Raw genomic sequence first — 23,099 nt, 5'->3', positions numbered from 1 at the left:
CCCAGCCAGACACTTGGGAAAGAATTCTCTGTAGTAACTCAGAGCCCTCCCCATCTAATGTCCCAGTGAGATAATTGCTGGTACCAGTCACAGGTTGGCTACATGACATTGTAGGTTTTTTGCCCCCACTGCTCCATTGCGTTTGCCCAATGGCAAATGCAGCTCCATCCAAAGAAGTGAAGGGTGTAAGTGAAAGAGGAAAGCTGGATATTTAGACAGCCTGGCTAACTCAGTTGGTAGAGTATGAGACTCTTAATCTCAGGGTCATGGGTTTGAGCCCCACGGGGGGTGCTTTATCTTTTTGGGGGGAGGGATAGCTCAGGGGTTTGAGCATTGGCCTGCTAAACCCAGGGTTGAGAGTTCAATCCTTGAGGGGGCCATTTAGGGATCTGGGGCAAAAATCTGTCTGGGGATTGGTCCTGCTTTGAGCAGGGGGTTGGACTAGATGACCTCCTGCGGTCCATTCCAACCCTGATATTCTATGATTCTGTGGGGAGCTGCTGCAGTTGAGGGATCAAAGCCAGAAGAGAGAAGATGGGAAACTCTCAGGTGGCTGGGATCAGTGCTGAGAAAAAGAAATTTGGCAGCTAGATCATTAGAAATAAATCTGAAATTAATCAGGAGGCTTTCTCCAGTGTGGTGATGTTTATAAAACATGTTCCTTGATTGTCAAACTAAACTTGAAAATATCCTACTCTAGTTTCAGGATGGGTCTGGAATAGGAATTTAAGTGTCAGAATCAATCCCCAAGCACATGGTTCTACATCTGAGCTCAACCAGCCAGTTTCTTTCCATGGCAGCAGTAGTAGGCATCACAATTCAGGGCAATGGCATCTGCTCTGTTTCTGACTCCCTAGTCATTGCCTTTCTTGGGTTGAGACCTGCATCTCTCTCTCTCTCTCTTCATCCCCCCCCCCATCCCCCCCACCCAGGTTTTTTTCAGGCTGAACAGTTCCCTGCCTTCACTGTGTTATTCCCAGCAAAACACACCCTGCCTAATAAGGCCTGCTTGCTTTCTCTTCAGAGACAGTGTAACTGCCCACAGTTGTAAGTTACCACGCAGCTCTTCCTGAGCAAGCCTAGTTTATTCTGAACGTGAAAGCATTAGAGAGAACATATTAAAAATAATAAAAGAATTTACATGCCTGATGATAAGCTTCCCTCACCACAAGAGCTCTGGGCAGTGTCATTCCTTCCCTACAGATTTGGGCCCTGCGTGGACTGGAGGTGCTCTCTGTTTACTGGATCAGAACAATGACCCAATGTCAATTTAAACTCAGGCTATTGATTCCAAAGTCTTTCTTTGTCTGTTGGTCCCTGGTGGTTCCAGTTTGGATCTTTGAACCATCCTCTTGTAATAGAGGATCAGCAGCCAAGGCTAAGCTTGTAAGGCTGAGTGCGTAGGTGCATGGGTGGCAATCCTGTCCTCCCCAGTACTTCCACTTCCCACATACTGTCCCAAAAGATTAGGCGTGTCTACCACATTGTTCCACAGAGTCTTCAAATTCACAGTGTTTCCCAGATAGTGCAATAATCCTGGCTTCCTCCTACACAGGTTGAATACAGTCCCACTGTAGTACCTAAACATTTACATTTTTAATACAACGGGCTCCTAAAATACTGAAACAATGCCATTAGGTTTAAATTAATTCAATGAGATTTGTCCAGAATATTGCAGGAAATTGCCCTCTCCCCCTGTGAGAGGGTATATAAACCACTCGCTGGATAGGAGCGGGTTAAGGAAGCTCTGCTCATGCTGAGCATGCTCAGGTTGGAGATGGGATTTAAAAGGCAGACAGACCCCTCACTCAGGGATGGGCAGGCCAGGGAGAAGGATGTGCTCTGGGAGCTCCAGGGGCGGACATGTGCAGAGTCCACAGCAAGCCCAAGAACAGGGAGAGCTGCAATACCTGTAAATTGGGACCAGGGCTGGAAGCCCAGAAGACAGCACTCCCCAGGGATAGCTGGCAGCCAGCTAGGATGCAGAGGGAGGTAGGAAGTGACCCAGGGAATCTGACTTGCAGCTGATGTAAGGCACCGCTGGGTGAGCAAAACCAGCTCCCAGGGACCCGAGTCAGAACCTGGTGGAGTGGGAGGGCCTGGATTCCTGCACCCTGCCTGGGAGACATACCCATCACGTGGGGCTGCTGCTCAATAGCTGTGCCCACTAGGTGAGGCTGTCACCAGAGACGAACCACTGGGTGTGATTGCTGTCTTGGGCCCTAACTACTAGGTGGGAGATCCCACCTCCCCATCCACACATCCCTAAAATATTGGGTACATCTCAGATGCTGACTGTCACTGTAGGGAAACACTTTATCTTATTGCCTGGACAGGTTTATTCTGTAAATGGTGGTTCTTATATTACCTTTTTTATTGTCACATTTCACCTGTTCAGATAACAACCATTCTGCTAGCAGCCAGCGTATGTACTTCAAAAATCCATGCACAGGTGATTATCAACCTTCCTGTATAATTTCTCTTTAGATCCTCTGCATGTGAGCTCTCACATGCCTCTTCTTACCCCAAAACCTGCAAATTGAGACCTGGTCCTGTATGTCACAGTTCGGGGCAACTGCACCTGGATTTCCTTTCAGTGGTCCAGCAAGGGCATCTGCTCTCCGCCTCCCAGCTCCCCACTGTTACCTCCCACCCACCTCTGGGTTCAGCCCAGTGTTCCTTCCAAGGAGGTCCCTCTTCTCCCATTGAGGGGGGTAGGGATCCTGATTTGTGGTCAGCTTTGTACCATCTCCCTTGTCCCAGGCTGACTATCTGCATATTGATTGGCCCATTTCCCAACTGGTGACATCACATGGGCTTTTGTATAGATACCATGATTTCAGGTGGGGGAGCAGAGTTTATAGACTTGCTCTATGCCTATTAACTTGCAAGTCTCATCTACCATGGGAGCCACCCAACCAATTCTCCACTTCCTTACATAACCCCTAAATGGCCACATTGTTCCACAAAGTCTTTAAGGTCACAATACTTCCCATATACTGCATCCTGTCTTCTTCCTAACGCTGCATACGATCCCACAATAGGATCTAAACATCTGCATTTTAATGCAGGTGGCTCCTCAAATATTTAAATTGAATGCAGTAAGCTTTCTCCAAGATATTGCAGGAAATTGCCCTCTGCCACCATAGGCTCTTACCCTCTCAGTGTACTGGTTTCCAGGGAGGAATACAATCCTTGAGGCCAAGGATTTAGAGGCCTGAGAGTCACCTGGCAGAGTTGTTTTTTAATGCTGCCTCTGATAGGGAAGCACCTCCAGAGTTCTGTTAACTAGGCAGGAGCCACATGCTTCCAAACCTGGATATCATGAGGCTCCAGAGAATTCTGTTCCCAGTGTCTGTCAGGTTTTAGAGCCCCACCTTACATCTATGTTGGGAATGGATGCAACCAAAGTGCCTGGGATGTAATGCTACCTTATTTGTTTGCTTATAAGGAGTTATCCTGAGAGGCCACAGGGTTTGCCCCAATTGATCTCCTGTATGGCAGAAAGGTTGATGAGATCCAGGGGACCTTGGACCTAAGTGTCACACTCCCCAAAGTCCCTAAAGGGAAACCAATGGCTGAAGATGTACTAAATTTTTGGAAAGATTTAGTCTGATGGAAATGGTTCAGTTGAACCTCCTGAAAACTCAAGCTGCCCAGGAAGCTTAGTATAACCATAATGCTTGTGACTAGTCATTTGCTGAAGTCACTCCCTGGGAAAGACACAAGATGCAGAACTCATGGGAGGGGCCGTAGGAGACAGTGGAAAGAGTTACTTTAAATAATATCATTATGCAGAAGCCCTGCGGCAAGGTTACTCCACAGACTTTGCATGTGAACAAGCTGAAAGCCATCACAGCAGAGAAGCTATGACGAGAGAATTTTGCCTCAGTTGCCCGGAATGTCTTATCAAGCTTTGCGACCAGGGGCTGCTAACAGGGAATTTTGCAAGGGAGTTTTCCAGGTGAAGGAGGAGCAAATACAGCACCCTTGGAGTAAGTAGTGACTTACCCCAAGTCTGTAGTGTATGTTTGTTTGTGTTTGGGGATTACTCACTGTGTGCTGAGCTTTTGTTTGTCCGTCTGTTTGGTTGTTTGGTTGTTTGAAGGACCGTGTGCTGTGGCTGGCAGTTGGAAGCTGTGAGCTTCAAAGGAAGGTTTGAAAGCTAGAAGCCTCTGTTAATTGGCTGAGCCTTAGTCAGTGGGCGGGGCTACCAAGCAGGCCCGGGCTTTATAAAGCAGTGCGCAAGCAAGCAGGGTTGCTAACAGGGAGTTTTGCAAGGGAGTTTGGAAGGGGAGAGTGGGAAGGGGGCAAGGGCCCCTTGCTGTTTTTTAAAACTATAAACTAAACTACATTCAAAACTTCTTGCTTTAAACAACCCCTTCATTAACTAGGAGACAATGCAGGCAGAAGCCCAGCTGCAGAGTGGGGGGTATCCAGTTTATTACACTGAGTGCGGCATGTATGATTACCTGCCCTGTGGGCGGGTGGTGTATGTGTGCAAGCGGTGCAAGGAGCTCCTGGCCCTCAGAGACCGCGTACGGGCTTTGGAGGCCAGGGTGGCGGAACTGGAGGAGCTAAGGGAGGCAGAGAGGTATGTTGATAAGGCTTTCCGGGACACTGTAGAATTGTCCCACATCCGGTCAGACAGCCCCTGTGCTGTTGAGGAGGATGAAAGGCCCAGGGAAGCACAGCAGTCAATGGGAGCAGAGGGAAACCTTTCCATAGTGGGGACCCTCCTTCCAGATGATGTCGGGGTATCCTCTCGCACTGAGGTTACCTCTCTGTTGGAGGGAACTCCAGTCACTAGGAAAAGGCAGGTGTTAGTAATGGGAGATTCGATCATTAGAAACATAGATAACTGGGTTTGTGATGACTGGGAGAACCGTATGGTGCCTTGCCTGCCTGGTGCGAAGGTTGCGGATCTCTCGAGGCATCTGGATAGACTTACATGTAGTGCTGGGGAGGAGCCGGTGGTCATGGTACATGTAGGTACCAGTGACATAGGGAAGGGTAGGAGAGACGTCCTGGAGGCCAAATTTAGGCTGCTAGGGAAGAGACTGAAATCTAGGACCTCTATGGTGGCAGTCTCAGAAATGCTTCCAGTTCCACGCGCAGGGCCAGGTAGGCAGGCAGAGCTTCAGAGTCTCAATGCATGGATAAGACTATGGTGTATAGAGGAGGGGTTTAGATTCATTAGGAATTGGGGAAACTTTTGGGAGAGGGGGAGCCTATACAGGAAGGATGGGCTCCACTTAAACCAAAGTGGAACCAGACTGCTGGCACTTAACATTAAAAAGGTTGCAGAGCAGTTTTTAAACTAGGAGATGGGGAAAGGGAGGGATAGCTCAGTGGTTTGAGTATTGGCCTGCTAAACCCAGGGTTGTGAGTTCAATCCTTGAGGGGGCCACTTGGGAATCTGGGGCAAAATCAGTACTTGGTCCTGCTAGTGAAGGCAGGGGGCTGGACTCGATGACCTTTCAAGGTCCCTTCCAGTTCTAGGAGATGGGATATCTCCATTATTTTATTTTTTTTTTATTTTATTTTAAAGCCGACTGCTGCAGAGGAGCATGTGGATCGGACAGAGACTTCTCTTAGAGGAGAGTCTATTGATAGAGATTCTCTAGGTTATAGTCAGGAGCAGAGGATGGAAGAGGATAATGTAAGGGCCAGATCAGACGAGAAACATTCACATAAAGAATTGGACACATCAGAAAAGGGCAGACAAATAAACAGTGACAAGTTTTTAAAGTGCTTGTACACAAATGCTAGAAGTCTAAATAATAAGATGGATGAACTAGAGTGTCTCGTCATAAAGGAGGATATTGATATAATAGGCATCACAGAAACCTGGTGGACTGAGGACAGTCAATGGGACACAATCATTCCGGGGTACAAAATATATCGGAAGGACAGAACAGGTCGTGCGGCGGGGTGGGGAGTGGCACTATATGTGAAAGAAAATGTAGGATCAAATGAAGTAAAAATCCTAAGTGAATCCACATGTTCCATAGAATCTCTATGGATAGTAATTTCATGCTCTAATAAGAATATAACATTAGGGATCTATTATCGACCACCTGACCAGGACAGTGATAGTGATGATGAAATGCTAAGGGAAATTAGAGAGGCTATCAAAATTAAGAACTCAATAATAGTGGGGGATTTCAATTATCCCCATATTGACTTGGAACATGTCATCTCAGGATGAAATGCAGAGACAATTTCTCGATACTTTAAATGACTGCTTCTTGGAGCAGCTGATACGGGAACCCACAAGGGGAGAGGCAACTCTAGATTTAGTCCTGAGTGGAGAGCAGGAGCTGGTCCAAGGAGTAACTATAACAGGACCACTTGGAAATAGTGACCATAATATAATAACATTTAACATCCTTGTGGTGGGAAGAACATCTCAACAGCCCAACACTGTGGCATTTAATTTCAAAAAGGGGAACTATGCAAAAATGAGGGGGTTAGTTAAACAGAAATTAAAAGGTACAGTGACTAAAGTGAAATCCCTGCAAGCTGCATGGGCGTTTTTTAAAGACACCGTAATAGAGGCCCAACTTCAATGTATACCCCAAATTAAGAAACACAGTAAAAGAACTAAAAAAAAGAGCCACCATGGCTTAACCTTGTAAAAGAAGCAGTGAGGGATAAAAAGACTTCCATTAAAAAGTGGAAGTCAAATCCTAGTGAGGTAAATAGAAAGGAGCATAAACACTGTCAAATTAAGTGTAAAAATGTAATAAGAAAAGCCAAAGAGGAGTTTGAAGAATGGCTAGCCAAAAACTCAAAAGGTAATAACAAAATGTTTTTTAAGTATATCAGAAGCAGGAAGCCTGCTAAACAACCAGTGGGGCCCCTTGATGATCCAGATACAAAAGGAACGCTTAAAGACGATAAAGTCATTGTGGAGAAACTAAATGGATTCTTTGCTTCAGTCTTCACGGCTGAGGATGTTAGGGAGATTCCCAAACCTGAGCCAGCTTTTGTAGGTGACAAATCTGAGGAACTGTCACAGATTGAAGTGTCACTAAAGGAGGTTTTGGAATTAATTGATAAACTTAACATTAACAAGTCACCGGGACCAGATGGCATTCACCCAAGAGTTCTGAAAGAATTCAAATGTGAAGTTGTGGAACCATTAACTAGGGTTTGTAACCTGTCCTTTAAATCAGCCTCTGTACCCAACGTCTGGAAGATAGCTAATGTAACGCCAATATTTTGAAAAGGCTCTAGAGGTGATCCCGGCAATTACAGACTGGAAGTCTAACATCGGTACCGGGCAAATTAGTCGAAACAATAGTAAAGAATAAAATTGTCAGACACATAGAAGAACATAAATTGTTGGGCAAAAGTCAACATGGTTTCTGTAAAGGGAAATCGTGTCTTACTAATCTGAGTTCTTTGAAGGGATCAACAAACATGTGGACAAGGGGGATCCAGTGGACATAGTGTACTTAGATTTCCAGAAAGCCTTTGACAAGGTCCCTCACCAAAGGCTCTTACATAAATTAAGTTGTCATGGGATAAGAGGGAAGGTCCTTTCATGGATTGAGAACTGGTTAAAAGACAGGGAACAAAGGGTAGGAATTAATGGTAAATTCTCAGAATGGAGAGGGGTAACTAGTGTTGTTCCCCAAGAGTCAAGTCCTAGGACCAATCCTATTCAACTTATTCATAAATGATATGCAGAAAGGGGTAAAAAGTGAGGTGGCAAAGTTTTCAGATGATACTAAACTGCTCAAGATAGTTAAGACCAAAGCAGACTGTGAAGAACTTCAAAAAGATCTCACAAAACGAAGTGATTGGGCAACAAAATGGCAAATGAAATTTAATGTGGATAAATGTAAAGTAATGCACATTGGAAAAAATAACCCCAACTATACATACAATATGATGGGGGCTAATTTAGTTACAACAAATCAGGAAAAAGATCTTGGAGTCATCGTGGATAGTTCTCTGAAGATGCCCACGCAGTGTGCAGAGGCAGTCAAAAAGCAAACAGTATGTTAGGAATCATTAAAATGGGGATAGAGAATAAGAAGGAGACTATATTATTGCCCTTATATAAATCGATGGTACGCCCACATCTTGAATACTGTGTACAGATGTGGTCTCCTCATCTCAAAAAAGATATACTGGCACTAGAAAAGGTTCAGAGAAGGGCAACTAAAATGATTAGGGGTTTGGAACAGGTCCCATATGAGAAGAGCTTAAAATCATATAAAATCATGAGTGATGTGGAGAAAGTAGATAAGGAAAAGTTATTTACTTATTCCCATAATACAAGAACTAGGGGTCACCAAATGAAATTAATAGGCAGCAGGTTTAAAACAAATAAAAGGAAGTTCTTCTTCACACAGTGCACAGTCAACTTGTGGAACTCCTTACCTGAGGAGGTTGCGAAGGCTAGGACTATAACAGCATTTAAAAGAGAACTGGATAAATTCATGGAGATTAAGTGCATTAATGGCTATTAGCCATGATGGGTAAGGAATGGTGTCCCTAGACTCTGTTTGTCAGAGGATGGAGATGGACGGCAAGAGAGAGATCACTTGATCATTACCTGTTAGGTTCACTCCCTCTGGGGCACCTGGCATTAGCCACTGTCAGTAGACAGGATACTGGGCTAGATGGACCTTTGGTCTGACCCAGTCCGGCCGTTCTTATGTTCTTATGTTCTAATGGGAAAATCTGCAGAAAAATCTTGGGAGGAGTTTAAAATTGCCAAAGTTGTAATTCTCTTAATTGAACATAAAATGAGTGGTGGTAGTGTCAGAACCCTTTAACGTGCTTAGAACAGTAATTAATTTTAATAACAAGGCTTTAATTAAATACAAATTAAGAATAGTTTAAATTAGAAAATCCTGTAATGGCAGTTGTAGAGTGATGTATAGAATGGGAGATTCCATCTCTAGGGCTTGTAGTGGTCAATTGCAAATTATGTAATAAGTTTACTTTTTATGATGCAATGGTAAATTCCACTAGGGTTCATCTAAACGTCAGCTGAGCAAAAACCCATAGGCTAAAGATAGCATCTAAAAATAGGAGCCCTGCTGTGCTAAAAATACCTTTTAAAGATAGCATCATGAGGGTGGAGCTAGCCGGCTAAAAATACTTTCTAAAGATAGCATCTAGGGGAGGGGCTGAAAGCTGATTGGCTGAATTGGAGTGGCCAAACAGTAGATAAGACCGGCAGCCAGCAGGCTAAATCTCTGTAGGGATAGGGACCAGCAAGAGAGCTGAATGCTGCCAGACACCTACCAGAAGACACCTGTGCAAGAGAAACCACCTGAGAAGCTGCACTGAAGAGCTGCTTAAATGCCAGAACAACAGCAGCCCACCCCAAGGCTCCAGGGTTGCCTTGGGCAGTGGCTGTTCCTGGCACCCGGCCAGCAGGAGCCCTTTGCAGCAGCACCGCAGCAGCAACCAATGGGCTTCTGTCTATCTTACCTGAGAAGCCAGCAGCGGGCAACCCAACAGCCAACCTCTGAACAACGCTCCCCAGCCAACGTTCTCAGAAAGACTTGACAGAGCAGAAGGAGCATTTGTGACAATTCAGAGGGAATTTAAAGAAGCCTCTGTAAATGAAAATCTCTTTGTCCTGAACATCCTGAGGCATATGGGTTTCAAAGGTAAATAAAGCTGGATGCCTGTGGTTTGAGTGAGATTCTCCCTACCCGCTAAGTAACCGAAAGGCCAGCACTTACTGGACAAAGGTCACAAATTTTGAGAGAGCAGAAGGACCAAAGATGGTCTCAGAGGGGTTTTTAGAAAGTCTTTGTAAGTTTAATCTTCGTTGATTTACCATCCAAGAGCATTTGGGTTTTGATTGGAAATAAAGCTGGGTGTCTGTGGTCTGAGTGAGATCTTCCCCTACCCATCTAGTAACCGCTGTGACAAAGTTCCTCCTCTATCTTGGTGGGTCCTGCGCTTATTGGCGGATTTTCTTGCCTCAGAGATTCACCATGTGGGTTGGGGAACAGCCCAGAGACCTTCCCCTCTGGAAGAACCCACAGTCCAGGTCAATTGGGAGGTTTGGGGGGAACCCAGCCCCGTCCTCTACTCCGGGTTCCAGCCCAGGGCCCTGTGGACTGCAGCTGTCTATAGTGCTTCCTGTAACAACTGCATGACAGCTACAACTCCCTGGGCTACTTCCCCATGGCCTCCTCCAAACACCTCCTTATTCTCACCACAGGACCTTCCTCCTGGTGTCTGATAACGCTTGTGCTCCTCAGGCCTCCAGCAGCTCTCCCTCTCAGCTCCTTGCGCCTCTTGCTCCCAGCTCCTCACACTACAAACTGAAGTGAGCTCCTTTTAAAACCCAGGTGCCCTGATTAGCCTGCCTTAATTGATTCTAGCAGCTTCTTAATTGGCTCCAGGTGTCCTAATTAGCCTGCCTGCCTTAACTGGTTCTAGCAGGTTCCTGATTACTCTAGTGCAGCCCCTGCTCTGGTCACTCAGGGAACAGAAAACTACTCATCCAGTGACCAGTATATTTGCCCTCTACCAGACTCCTCCACCGCACTGGTCTGGGTCTGTCACACCGCCCAGTGCTTACTGGATGTTTAGCTTTAAGTATTTAGTATTGAATGTTTAATTGTTATATCTTATAGAATATTAAGTGAATGTTTCTACTGTTATATGGTATAGTGTCTGCATCTTCTATTTGTTGTGCCACTTCAATCCTGTAACTGTAACTTTAATTGTATTTGTTTCTACTTCTATCCATCTTTATTCTTTTATTGTGTAACCCTTCTGCCAGGCCGAGTTGATAGCAGTAAGAGCCGGGTTCAGTACATAGGGGTCCCCTCCCAACAGTGTAACACAAAACCAGCTTGAGCCCCCACCCAGTGACCTGGGAAAATCTTACACACACCCCTGGGCACCTCGAAGAGGCAATACTTCCCCTCTCGCAAGCACAGAGTCTTGGTGTAGCAGAAAATGTTTAATAACATGAGGTGAACGACATAGCATTAAATTGGGAAAAGACCACAACTAGAGTTCATAGACCAAACCATGAGCGAAGACCCACCCCAGCAAATTGGGCCGTGTCTTTTCCCCTTGGTTCTTGAAATCAGCAACCCAAAAATCACCCAAAGTCCCAAAAGTCCAACAACCCCCAAAGTCTCTGTCCCTGGTCAGTGCAGCCCCAGAGTTCAAAGGGTGTGTGCGCGCAGGGTGTTAAGAGGCACCTTACGTGATCCGAGGCTGACCGGCTGCCTCTCTGTGGGGTTCCGCCGCAGCCTTCACCATGAGCCGCTCCACTCCACCAGCCGTCCCGTGAGCCGCTCCTGCCATCCCACGAGCTGCTCTGCTCTACCAGCTGCTCCGCTCCGCTCACCGACCTGTGAGCCGCTCCAGCCGTCCCCACAAATGGATCCACTCCACTCGCTGTTCTTTGGGCCACTCCAACTGTCCCCGCAAGGCTCCGCTCTGCTAGCTGCTCCTCCAGCCATCCCCACAAACTGCTCCGCCAGCCGCTTAACACAGCGTAGTTAACACAGCACTCAGTGATCTCAGCTCTTAGTAACTTTAGCTCTTTTGTAATTTCAGCTCTTAGTAATTTCAGCTAGTAGTAGGGGAGCCCCAGTGCTGGTGCACTATTGGCCTAAAGTGAATTCAGCTCAGCAGCCTGTAACTAGACTCCTAATGGAATCAAAGTTAGCTCTGACATTCAACAGTGGAGAGAGGAGAAGATGCAATTGGTGTTTCAGACTCATAAAAGGGGCCCACACCACTAGGTACAAATTCTCTCAATTCACTAGGTTTTGTAACCCATGCCCGGTGTGAAGCGAGTGTTACTTAATTAATGGTGAGTCCTTCTGTCATACAACAGTTCCACTGGCCTTGATTCACAGAATCAAAGTAACAAAACTTTATTCTTCCTGCCCCAATAACAGAGAAATTGGGGATCCCACACCAGCCAAAGTAACCACTTTCAGTTGCTGTTGTCTCATGCCAGTGGGTGGGTGTGCCTATGCAAACAAGATCAGCCCCTGGAGTTCTTTTCCACACTCGCCATAATTCACCACCAGATGTCAGGGTAGAGCTCATCCTGACTCTGCTTACAATTGTAACTCCTCACTTCTAAATAAATATTATTTTTGTTTTTGAAGATGTACTGCTTGCTTGTCTAGTCTTGATCGGAGAACTGTATCCGTGTCTTTTCAAGACCAGCTTGCTTCCCTGGCAATTCCTTTAGGGGGGGCCACAACCTTGGTTACTGGGTTAGATTATTATAAAGTAGAAGGTTTTAAATTAAAGCAGTGTTCTTAGGCAACATCATTAGTATAGTATAATTGGACACCAATCTTCCAGTAACACTAGAGAGCACTGAGACAAGTAAAGAGTTAACCTCAGCTGAAAAGGCAGATTTACAAGTGTGTTGCAGTCTCACCAGCAGGCATTTTTCAGCAAGTCAGTCTGACTCATAAGACTGTCCAGTAAGTTTGACAAAATAGGGCCCCAGCCCTCCCCTAGCAGAGCCTCTCAGACCTCTGGGGAAAATGCAAGAGCAAATTTATAAGGCAATACAAAGTATGCTGGAAATGGGGATAATTAAGGACTCAGTTCCTGGGCCTCACCAGTTGTTATGGTTCCTAAGAAGGACGGGTCTATGATGACTTGTCCACCCCAAACAAGGCCCAGGCAGTTAAATTATGCTAATTAACCTGATCAGCTGCACCTGTTCCTTTTTGAACCCTGTTATAGTCTTGGCCTTCACAGCATCTTCTGGCAAAGAGTTCCACAGGTTGACTGTCTTGTGTGAAAAAAATAATTCCTTTTGTTTGTTTTAAACCTGCTGCCTATTAATTGCATTTGGTGACATGCATCACCAAACTGATCAAACAGACCTGTTCTGAGCAAAGGAGNGAGTGTGTTTTCCTTAATTTGCATTTAAGCAGTAAACAGTCATCAAGTTGGGAAGGGGGTGGGGGTGGGGGAAGGAAGCTTGAACAGGTTGAAAAGAAACAGTTTGCCTCGGGGGAGTTCCCACAGAGTTTTTTGCCTTTCAGGCTTCTGTGAGCAGTAAATACAACATTTGAAGAGGCTCTTAGAAGTAAGACAATATTGATAGTGAGCAATCAGCTGTTGTGACCTGCACAGGATGTGCCATGTTTGTCTTTCTCCCAGAAGATAGAAGTGACTTCATCTGTACGAAGTGCAAGCTGGTCTCCATGTTGGAAGAGAAGGTTAAAGGACTAGAAACCCAAGTATCAAACCTGCTTTCAGAGAAAATGAAGACTTTCTGGATAGAATTCAGCATTTTGTACTGCAGTCACGGCATGCTGGAAGATTCTCTGCACCTTGAGGTCTTTAAACCACGATTTGAGGACTTCAATAATTCAGGCATAGGTTAGGGATTTGTTACAGGAGTGGGTGGGTGAGATTCTGTGGCCTGCGTTGTGCAGGAGGTCAGACTAGATGATCATAATGGTCCCTTCTGACCTTGAAGTCTATGAGTCTATGAGTAGGGAACATCCTTCCACACAGACTTTGTCTCCTACTTCCCAGCTGGAAATCTTTTTCACAAGGGGGACTAAAACTATAAAAAGAAGCTCACCTAAGACAAAGAAATAGCTGTTGGACTTTGGGAAGGGGGTCCTGACATTAAGAGTTTGGTCAGAAAGCCTTTGACAAGGTCCCTCCCCAAAGGCTCTTAAGCAAAGTAAGCAGTCATGGGATAAGAGGGAAGGTTCTCTCATGGATTGGTAACTAGTTAAAAGATAGGAAACAGTAGCGGGGTGGTTACCTGCTCCTGCCCAGAGGGGTTTAAAGACAGCCCTGGGAGAGGGCTGGGGCAGGGGAAAAGCTACTAGGCTCATTGGGGAAACAGCCACAGCTGGGCCATGCCCCAATCAGGCCGCAGCTGGCCTGTATAAGAAGACTGGGAGCCAGGAGCTCAGGCAGTCTCTCTCTGCATTCAGAGAGAGAAGGGCCTGGCTGCAGGGAGCTAGAGACAAGGTACCTGAGTGGAGCAGGGCTGGGGAAAGGCAGAGGAGCCGGAGAGCTCCAGCCTAGAAAGCCCCAGGCTGCGGCCTAGCATAAGGCCAACAGGTAATGGGGGGTTGCAGAGGGCAGCCCAGGGGTAGGCAAAGGCAGCAGGTCCAAACCCAACCTGGCAGTGATGAGTAGGCTGATATTGCAGTTTGCCCCAGGGCATGGGGCTAGACAATGACTGGCAGTAGCCTTATACTGAGGCGAGGTGGGGACAGTGGGTGGGGGTTCCCCAGGAAGGGGAGACCCTGAAAGAAAGGGGTTACTGCCAGGGGGCAGCACCCCAGCTAACAGGGCACTGGAGTCCAGGGAGGGACATGGGCCAAGCAGTAGTGGGACACCGGCCTGCAGAGGGCGCTCCGGGCTGGAAATCAAGCTAATTCCCTGAGAGACCAGCAGGAGGTTCCGCAGGGGTGAGTCCGCCCTGTTACAGTAACAAAGGGTAGGAATAAATGGTCAGTTCTCAGAATGGAGAGGGATAAATAGTGGGGTCCTCCAGGGGTCTGTACTGGGCCCAGTTCTATTCAACATATTCATAAATGATCTGGAAAAAGGAGTAAACAGTGAGGTGGCAAAATTTGCAGATGATACAAAACTACTCAAGATAGTTAAATCCCAGGCAGACTGTGAAGACCTACAAGAGGAACAGGAGTACTTGTGGCACCTTAGAGACTAACAAATTTATTAGAACATAAGCTTTCGTGGGCTACAGCCCACTTCTTCAGATGCAGAAGAATTCTGAAGAAGTGGACTGTATCCCACGAAAGCTTATGCTCTAATAAATTTGTTAGTCTCTAAGGTGCCACAAGTACTCCTGTTCTTTTTGCGGATACAGACTAACACGGCTGCTACTCTGAAACCTACAAGAGGCTCTCTCAAAACTGGGTGACTGGGCAACAAAATGGCAGATAAAATTCAATGTTGATCAATGCAAAGTAATGCACATTGGAAAACATAATCCCAACTCTACATATAAAATGATGGGGTCTAAATTAGCTGTTACCACTCAAGAGAGAGATCTTGGAGTCAGTGTGGATAGTTCTCTGAAAACATTCACTCAATGTGCAGCAGCAATCAAAAAAGCGAACATAATGTTGGGAATCGTTAAGAAAGGGATATATAAGACGAAAAAATATTATATTGCCTCTATATAAATCCATGGCATGCCCACATCTTGAATACTGCATGCAGATGTGGTCACCCTATCTCAAAAACGATATATTGAACTTGGGAAAGGTTCAGAGAAGGACAACAAAAATTATTAGGGGTATGGAATGACTGTCTATGAGGAGAGATTAATAAGACTGGGACTATTCAGCTTGGAAAAGAGATGACTAAGGGAGGATATGATAGAGGTCTATAAAATCATGAGTGGTATAGAGAAAGTAAATAAGGAAGTGTTTATTCCTTCTCATAACACAAGAACTAGGGGCCACCGAATGAAATAAATAGGCTTCAGGTTTAAAACAAACAAAAAAATATTTTTTCACACAACTCAGTCAACCTATGGAACTCTTTGCCAGAGGATGGTGTGAAGGCCAAGACTGTAGCAGGGTTTAAAAAAGAACTAGATAAATTCATGGAGGATAGGTCCATCAACAGCTATTAGCGAGGATGGGCAGGGATGGTGTCCCTAGCTTCTGTTTGCCAGAAGTTGGGAGTGGGTGACAGGGGATGGATCACTTGATGATTACCCGTTCTGTTCATTCTGGGGCACCTGGCATTGGCCACTGTCGGAAGACATGTTGATGGGCTAGATGGACCTTTGGTCTGACCCAGTATGGCCGTTCTTATGTGTTTTGAACATCATACAGGGAAATCTTATAACTTCACATACAATGTTGCCACACACATATTTTACCAGGACAATACTGACCAGCAAATTATGTGTTTTCAAATATCTTACAAGGCATGCCTTATATAAAGATCATTACAATTATGTGTAGGGTGTGAGTACAAGGGTGTTCACAGTAGGTTTGGAGCAGGAATACTGAAGTGGAAAAAAAGAGACTTAACAAAGCGTTACGAGAGACCTCTGAGTGGGAAAATGCATGGGGTTTCAAGTCCTCCATTGCTAAAACCAAAGGATAGATCTTTACAATAAGGAAAGTTCCAAAGGAGTGTAAACTGTATCTGGAAGGAGAAGAAACAGATCTAAAGTTCAAATCCTTAGAGGTAATATCTGAGACTAAACTACTTTGGAAAGATCATATATGTAACCCCTTTGGGGTTTAGAGAGCATGGCCCCTTTAAATCATTTTCCTAGGGGGGAGGGGGAGAGTAAGAAAAAAGGAGGGAAACTCCAGGGGGTGGCACTGGAGCAGAGAGGGAGAGGGAGAGCGGCCTGCAGGCCCTCACAAAGGGAGCAGCAGAGAACCTGTCTGGAGCCTGGGAAGGCCAGGGTGACCGATCGGGGACAGCCCAGGACAGGAGCCAGGAGCAGCACGGTGCCAGGGAGGAATCGCCCGAGAAGGACAGGCCGGATCTGGACCCAGTATCACGGCTGCCCAGAGCTGCATGGGGCTGTGAGTACTGGGGCTTGGGACTCTGCATTGGGAACAAGGAGGGAGGCTGTAGCTAGTTAAGTGGGGAGATGGTCACTCTGTGTGGCTTTGCAGAGAGCGGCAGAAGAGGGCACTGGAGGGGTTTGTTGGGGGAAAGTTCACTGGCACCGAAGACGACCAGGAGCACCCAAGACTCACCACTGGACTGGAACTTTGCTCAGGACTTCTGAACTCTGTGTGCAGACACATTGCTCGATGTCTGCCCTTCCAGACTGTGCTACCACTGGGCCTGTGGGGCCTTGGTTTGGATGCAACCCTGTTTTACCCTTGTTGTTTTTCTCCTCTCATCCCTCTGTAAATAAATATTTCCCTTTGTTATATCCATTGTACTTTTCCTGTGGGTGTGGGTGTTCACTCTGAGGGGGTTGGAACAGGTGCCCCAGGGTGGAAGGGATTTCTCCTGCTGCATTCCTGTGCATGCCATCTCTTAGCCAAAACTGCCTGCAGAGCAGACTCCATCTTGGCCACAAGGGCGCTAAAGTTACATATAAACTATATTAAAGATAAATATACAGGAAGAGTTAACCTGCTTAAAAGTCTTGAGGGGATTAATTAGGGGGCAGGTACGAAAACACTGCTGATGGTATACAGAATCCCTACTGATTTCCTGCTGGGCACTTTCCAAAGCCAATAAGAACACAACTTTAGGTGTGGAATGAAGAGCAGTTTTCCCTCTGTAAATCTCACAGCCTTATATAATAGCAGGTAAGTATCAGATACCCATTTTACAGCTGGAGGGAGACAGGTTCATTGGTGAGAGGCTATGTTGCCCTAGACTCATGGCTGCTCCGTTCTCAGTTCCAGGATGGATGTGCTGAGAAGGTATCTCAGGAGGAAGGCTCTGCAGGTAGCCCTGGAGGCAGTTGCCGCATCCCCAGGCACAATGCGGTCCCTCTGTCCATGATCTCAGGTAGCCTAGGAGGTGACGTGCCTGACCTTCCTCATCAGGAGGAGAGCAGCTCCCAGAGCAGGTGTCAAGGGGAGAGATGATACCCAGGTCGAGATGGAGGTGGCCCAAATTCTGGCTGGGCAAGTGGAACCCAGCTTAGGGTGGGAGCTGGACAACATGTCTCTGGGGCTACTTCTGCTGGAAGGACAGCCCCCAGGAGCCAGCCCTGTGGCCTAGCAGGAGGCATCACTCTGCCCACTCCCTGGAAACCTCCCCATCTCCCCAGGGCATGAGATGGGAGATTCCTGCTCAGCCAATGTCAGAGGGGACTGTTACTACTCCTGGAGTCTTCTTAGGGCAGGAAGGCTGAGTGCTTCTTCTCTGCATGTGAGGAGACCCCCTGGGCATGCAGAGGAGTAAGGGGCCATCAACATCAACTGCTCCCTCACTCTGTCAGTGTTACTGAGAGGATCCTAGGCAAGGGGTCTGGCCTGAACAACACAAGCCAAATGACACCAGCTGGAGTTGCACAGCCATCCCCTGCAGCAGGGTATGGGGGGAGCTCCTTGCAAATGGATAGGCACCTCCCTGGGAGGACAGGAGAGTGAAGGGCCCTCTCTGCCATGGGGACCTGGGGCTAAGGTATGTCGGTGAAGGTTAGTGTAGGGATCTCTGTTCCATGGGGCACTGAAGATGAGGGGTCTATGGAAAGGGCTAATATGGGGCTCTCTCTGCCATGGGGCCCTGAGGCTGAGTGGGTCTGTGGGAGGAGCAGTGTGGGGTGCCAGGGGAGGGGGAACCATTAAATCTTCTGTTCATGCAACACCTGTCCCTCCTTTTCTCCCCCCGGCAGCAGCAGGAGTCACCCTCTATCCGTGTGTCCCTGATGCAGTGCCCCCCACTAACCAGTCGAAGGAGGACTTTGCCACAGTGGAGGAAGAGGAGGAGGAAGACCTGGCCACAGAGAACAAGGAGGAGCAGGAAGAGGAAGTCCTGGAAATGGAAAAGAAGGAAGACCTGGCCATGGAGGAGGACGAGGAAGACCTGGCCCTGGAGGAGGAGGAGGACCTGTCTGCCGAGGAGGAGGTGGATGTGTTTGTGGAAGAGGAGGGCGCCAAACCACGGTGGGGGAGGGGGCAAGGGTAAGAACATAGAGGAGGAGGAGGACCTGGCCATGGAGTAAGAGGTTGACCTTGAAATGGAGACGGGAGACCTCACCATGGAGGAGGAGGAAGACCATAAGGACTTGGCCATAAAGGAGTAGGAGGACCTGACCATGTGGGAGGAGGAGAAGGACCTGTCAAAGGAGGTAGAGGACCTGGCTGAGGAGGAGGATGTGGAGCACTTGGACAGAGAGGATGTGGAGGACCTGGCCACAGGAGGGGTGGAGGATGAATCCCTGCCCACAGAGGAGGCAAAGGAGGACCTGACCATGGAACCAGAGGAAGACCTGACTGTGGAGGAGGAGGAGAAAGACCTGGCCAAGGAGGTAGAAGACCTGGCTGAGGAGAAGGATGTGGAGGACCTGGCCACAGAAGAGGAGGAGGATGAAGCCCTGGCCCCAGAGGAGGCCATGGAACAAGAGGAGGACCTGACAATGGAGGAAGACAAAGAGGAGTAGGAGTAGCAGTGGCAGCAGCAGGAGGAGGAGGAGAAGGACCTGGCCATGGAAGAAGAAGAAGAAGAGGTCATCATGGAGCATTTTCAGGGTGGAGACAAGGTACAAATATTGCCCAGAAGAGCGAGAAAAGCGTCCATCCTGCTCCTTGTCTCACCCCAGCTCCCTGTGGGGCAGCTTGTCTGGGATGATCTACAGCCCCTAATGGGGACACTTATCCTCTTGGATTTTGGACCACATAGAAAGGGGCATTTTGTCCCACTCAGACTGGGGTCCCCTCCCACCACAGGCCCTGTCCCAGCTCCTGACCCTGCCTGTGCTGGAGGAGTCTCTGGTTTCAGGAAAGGGGGGAAGCTTTTCCCAGCCTCTCCCATGGTTGGCTGAGTGATAACTGAGCCTGTCCTGCCCCTTATCCTATCCCAGCTCCCTGTGGCGGAATGAAGGGAGCTTGTCTCAGATGATCAAAAGCCCCTAATGGAGATGCTTCTCCCCTAGGATGTGGGATCTCCAGAAGGGGGTGTTTATCCTACACAATCCGGGGTCTCCTCTCACCACGGGCCCTTTCCAGTTCCTGACCCTACCTGTGCTGGCGGAGGTGCTGTTTACACTAAAGGGGGGGGGCATTTTCTGGTCTACCACATGGGTGTAAGCCCCGGAGGATGACATGGGGTATCGCTGGCTGACAGGCTCTCTCTGTGCCCCTCCCAGTTTGCTGGGTTCAAGACATGGCTGAGCAGATCCAGTTCCTCTGTGCCATCCCCACCTTTTGCTTCACCATACAGAAGAGTAGGCAGGACACCCTCTCCATAGCAGCTTTGGCAGAGAAGACCGTGGTAAGTGAGATATGGTTCTGGGCACCGGGGGGAGGGTGAGAGACCTTGGACAAGGAGCATCCTCCCCTGGCATGGGAGTTGGATTGGTGAGGCTGGAGGGGGAAGCAGAAGATAGGATTTATGAGACTTAGGACTGAGTAGCAGAAAAAGGGAAATTCTGGGCCTAAACGATAGGGGGAAAGTGGAGGATTTGAGGCTGGGGGTACAGAGGTAGGGGGCAGCTGAGAGAGGTTGGAGGATGGGCCAAGTTTGAGGGGAAGGATGGGGTCCAGCTGTGCTGCCTGAGGATCCTGCTGTTTGTCGGGGTGCTGGCAGCCTCTATGAGAAGTGCCCGGGGGGGACAGTGGGGCCTGAATCTCACATGCTCCTTTCCCTCCTTTAGATATCACCAGAGCTGATTGAGAAGCTGCCCCTGGTCTCTGCACACAGCTCTGTCCTCTACTGCTCTGGGCTCACAATGTGCAACCTCTGGTACCAGAGTCTCCCATCCAGCTCCTCCAGACCAGTGCTACTCAGGCCCAGAGCCGCTATCTCCTCTGTGGTCAGGTTTTCCTCCATCTCCTAAACAGCCTGCAGTGATGGGTAAGGAAACCCATGGCCACACAGAGACACCATGGGCACAGGTGGGGAGTGAATCTGGGCCTTTCACCACCAACAGCACAAGCCCTGTCAGGCTCCCATTCAGGAAGCCATGGAAGGCTCTGTCTGCAGACACCCCCTCTCCAATCCCACTGCCAGACTGTTGCCTGCAGTGACAATGAAGGAGCAGGAGAACTCCTGCAAGAGAACCCCAGGGCTGCACAGTCGGGTGTCACTGGGATGTCTCTGGGAGCCATTTACAGAGTGTTGGGTTAGAGAAGGAAAATGGCCTCAACACAGTGTTTCTCTGCTCCCAGATTCTCAGCCAGGGAGGCCACCCTGCAGAATATGGCCCAGCAGTTTGTTGATGGGATGCAGGAGTCACCGCATAGGTGTACGGCAGCTGTTGCACCTACATTGACCCTGGGCCAAAACCTGCAGCTCTGACAGCCCAGGATACCCCCCACTGGTGGCAATGGGAGTGTAGCCTGGGTAACTAGCTGCTGGAGCCAGGGCATATAGAGAGAGGACTCAGATGCAGCAAACCAATGGCTAGCGTAGCTCCATCCAAAGAAGTGAAGGATGTAGGAAAAGAGGAAAGCTAGGGGGAGCTGCTGCAGTCAAGGGATCCCAGCCGGAAGACAGAAGATGCGAAACTCTCTCCAGTGGCTGGGAGCAGTGCTGAGAAAAAGCAGTTTGGCAGCTAGATCATTAGAAATAAATATGAAATTAATCAGGAGCTTTCTCCGGTGTGATGATGTCTATAAAATGTCTCTTGACTGTCAAACTAAACTTGAAAATATTCTGCTCCAATTTCAGGATGGATCTAGAAACATAATCACTCACTGTAGGAACTTAAGTCTCAGAATCGATCCTAAGCACTTGGTTCTACATTTGAGCTCAACCAAATAGTTTCCTTCTGTGGCAGCAGTAGTAGGTGTCACAGTTCAGAGCAGCTGTCCCTGGATTTCCCCTTGGAGGTCCAGCCGGGGCATCTGCTTTCAGTTTCCTGCTTCCTAGTCATTGGAGATCCTCGTCTTTCTCCCTCCTGACTGGGGTATTGCTAGGCTAAACAGGTCCGTGCCTCACTGTGGTGTTCCCAGCCGAATCAGGTCCGCTTGTTTTTTCTGCAGAGACTAGGAACAGTGTAACTGCCCACGGTTCTAAGTTACCATGCAGCTCTTTCTAAGCAAGCCTAGTTCATGCTGACCGTGAAAGCATTAGAGAGAACATATTACAAATAATAAAAGAACCTACATGTCTGGTAATAAGCTTTCCAGATATGTTTGCTGCATACCTGAGCCCTCACTCCACCCCCCCATCTCTACAAGGGGTCTGGTTGGTGCAACCCTTCCCTAAGGACTGGGGCCCTGTGTGAACCTGAGGCTGTCTGCTTACTGGATCATCAGCTTAAACTCAGTCTATTGATTCCAAAGTCCTTTCTTTGTCTGTTGGTCCCTGGTGACTCCAGTTTCGGTCTTTGAACAGTCTTCTTCTAACAGGAGATCAACAGACAAAATGTTCCCCCTCAGGTCGAAGTTTGAAAGGCTTAGTCCCTGGGTGGGGTCTTAAACTGCCTGGCCAGCAGGGCGGGGTGCAGACACTGAGTAAATGACAATGTCTGTGAAAACAAGAGCAGGCCTTCCTGCCAAGGAATGGGTCAACTCAGGCCAGCAGACAAAATGTTCCCCCTTCAAGGCAAAGTTTGAAGTTTGAATCCCTATACTTCCTAGGAATTCTGTTTCACACATACTGTCCCAAAAGATCATCCTTGTCTGCCACCTTGTTCCACAGAGTCTTTTCAAGTTCACAGTGCTGCCCAGATCAGGGCCGGCTCTACCATTTTTGCCGCCCTAAGCAAAAAAAAAAAAAAAGCTGCCCGGACTCTGCCGCCCCAAGAATGGACAGAATGCCGCCCCTTAGCATGTGCCACCCCAGGCACGTGCTTGCTCTGCTGGTGCCTGGAGCCGGCCCTGGCCCAGATATTGCACTAATCCTGGCTTTCTCTTACAGACATTGGCTACAATCCCCCAATGATACTAAACATTTGCATTTTTAATACAATGGGCTCCTAAAATACTGAAATGTAATGAAATAACGTTTGTCCTCAATACTTCAGGAAATTGGCACGTGTCACAGTAGGCTCTGACCCTCTCTGTGTACTAGTTGTCAGAGTGGGATACAAGGAACCAGTCGTATCACCTTGCAGAGTTGCCTTTTTAATGCTGTCCCCTTATGGGGAAGCACAGCAGGTTCTGTGGACTGGGCAGGACCACATACTGTAATGAGAGATTTTGCTTTGAATGTTCAGAGATACCTTGCAGCATCTTAACAGAAGCTTGCAGAAAAACCCCAGAGGGGTTTAAAAACACTGTATAATTTCACTTCTCCCAACTGATATAATTAAGGTGGTGACAGTATCAGGACACGTTGACTAGCATAAAACAGTAATTAGTTCTAAGTTTAAGGTTTTAAATAAGTAGAAATTAATGATAGTTTAACATTAGAAAATCTAACATGGCGGACCAAAATGGCTGATCATTCTGTGTAATGGGGCAAGAAGCTGCGCATCACTTGGCAGCTCTGTTTGGAGCAACATTAATTCCCAT

General features: G+C 47.8%; 1 long non-coding RNA gene across 1 annotated transcript; it reads left to right on the top strand.

Moving 5' to 3' along the window:
• The first annotated feature begins 18,321 nt into the window (after positions 1-18,321).
• Positions 18,322-22,354, top strand: LOC117885072. The gene is made up of 3 exons (XR_004647705.1): positions 18,322-19,180; positions 19,787-19,911; positions 20,294-22,354. It is a non-coding gene; the product is annotated as an uncharacterized LOC117885072 (long non-coding RNA).
• Positions 22,355-23,099: the final 745 nt, after the last annotated feature.

This window comes from Trachemys scripta, chromosome 11 (assembly GCF_013100865.1).
Source record: "Trachemys scripta elegans isolate TJP31775 chromosome 11, CAS_Tse_1.0, whole genome shotgun sequence".
Taxonomy (NCBI): domain Eukaryota; kingdom Metazoa; phylum Chordata; order Testudines; family Emydidae; genus Trachemys; species Trachemys scripta.
This window is presented reverse-complemented; position numbering and strand designations above follow the sequence as displayed.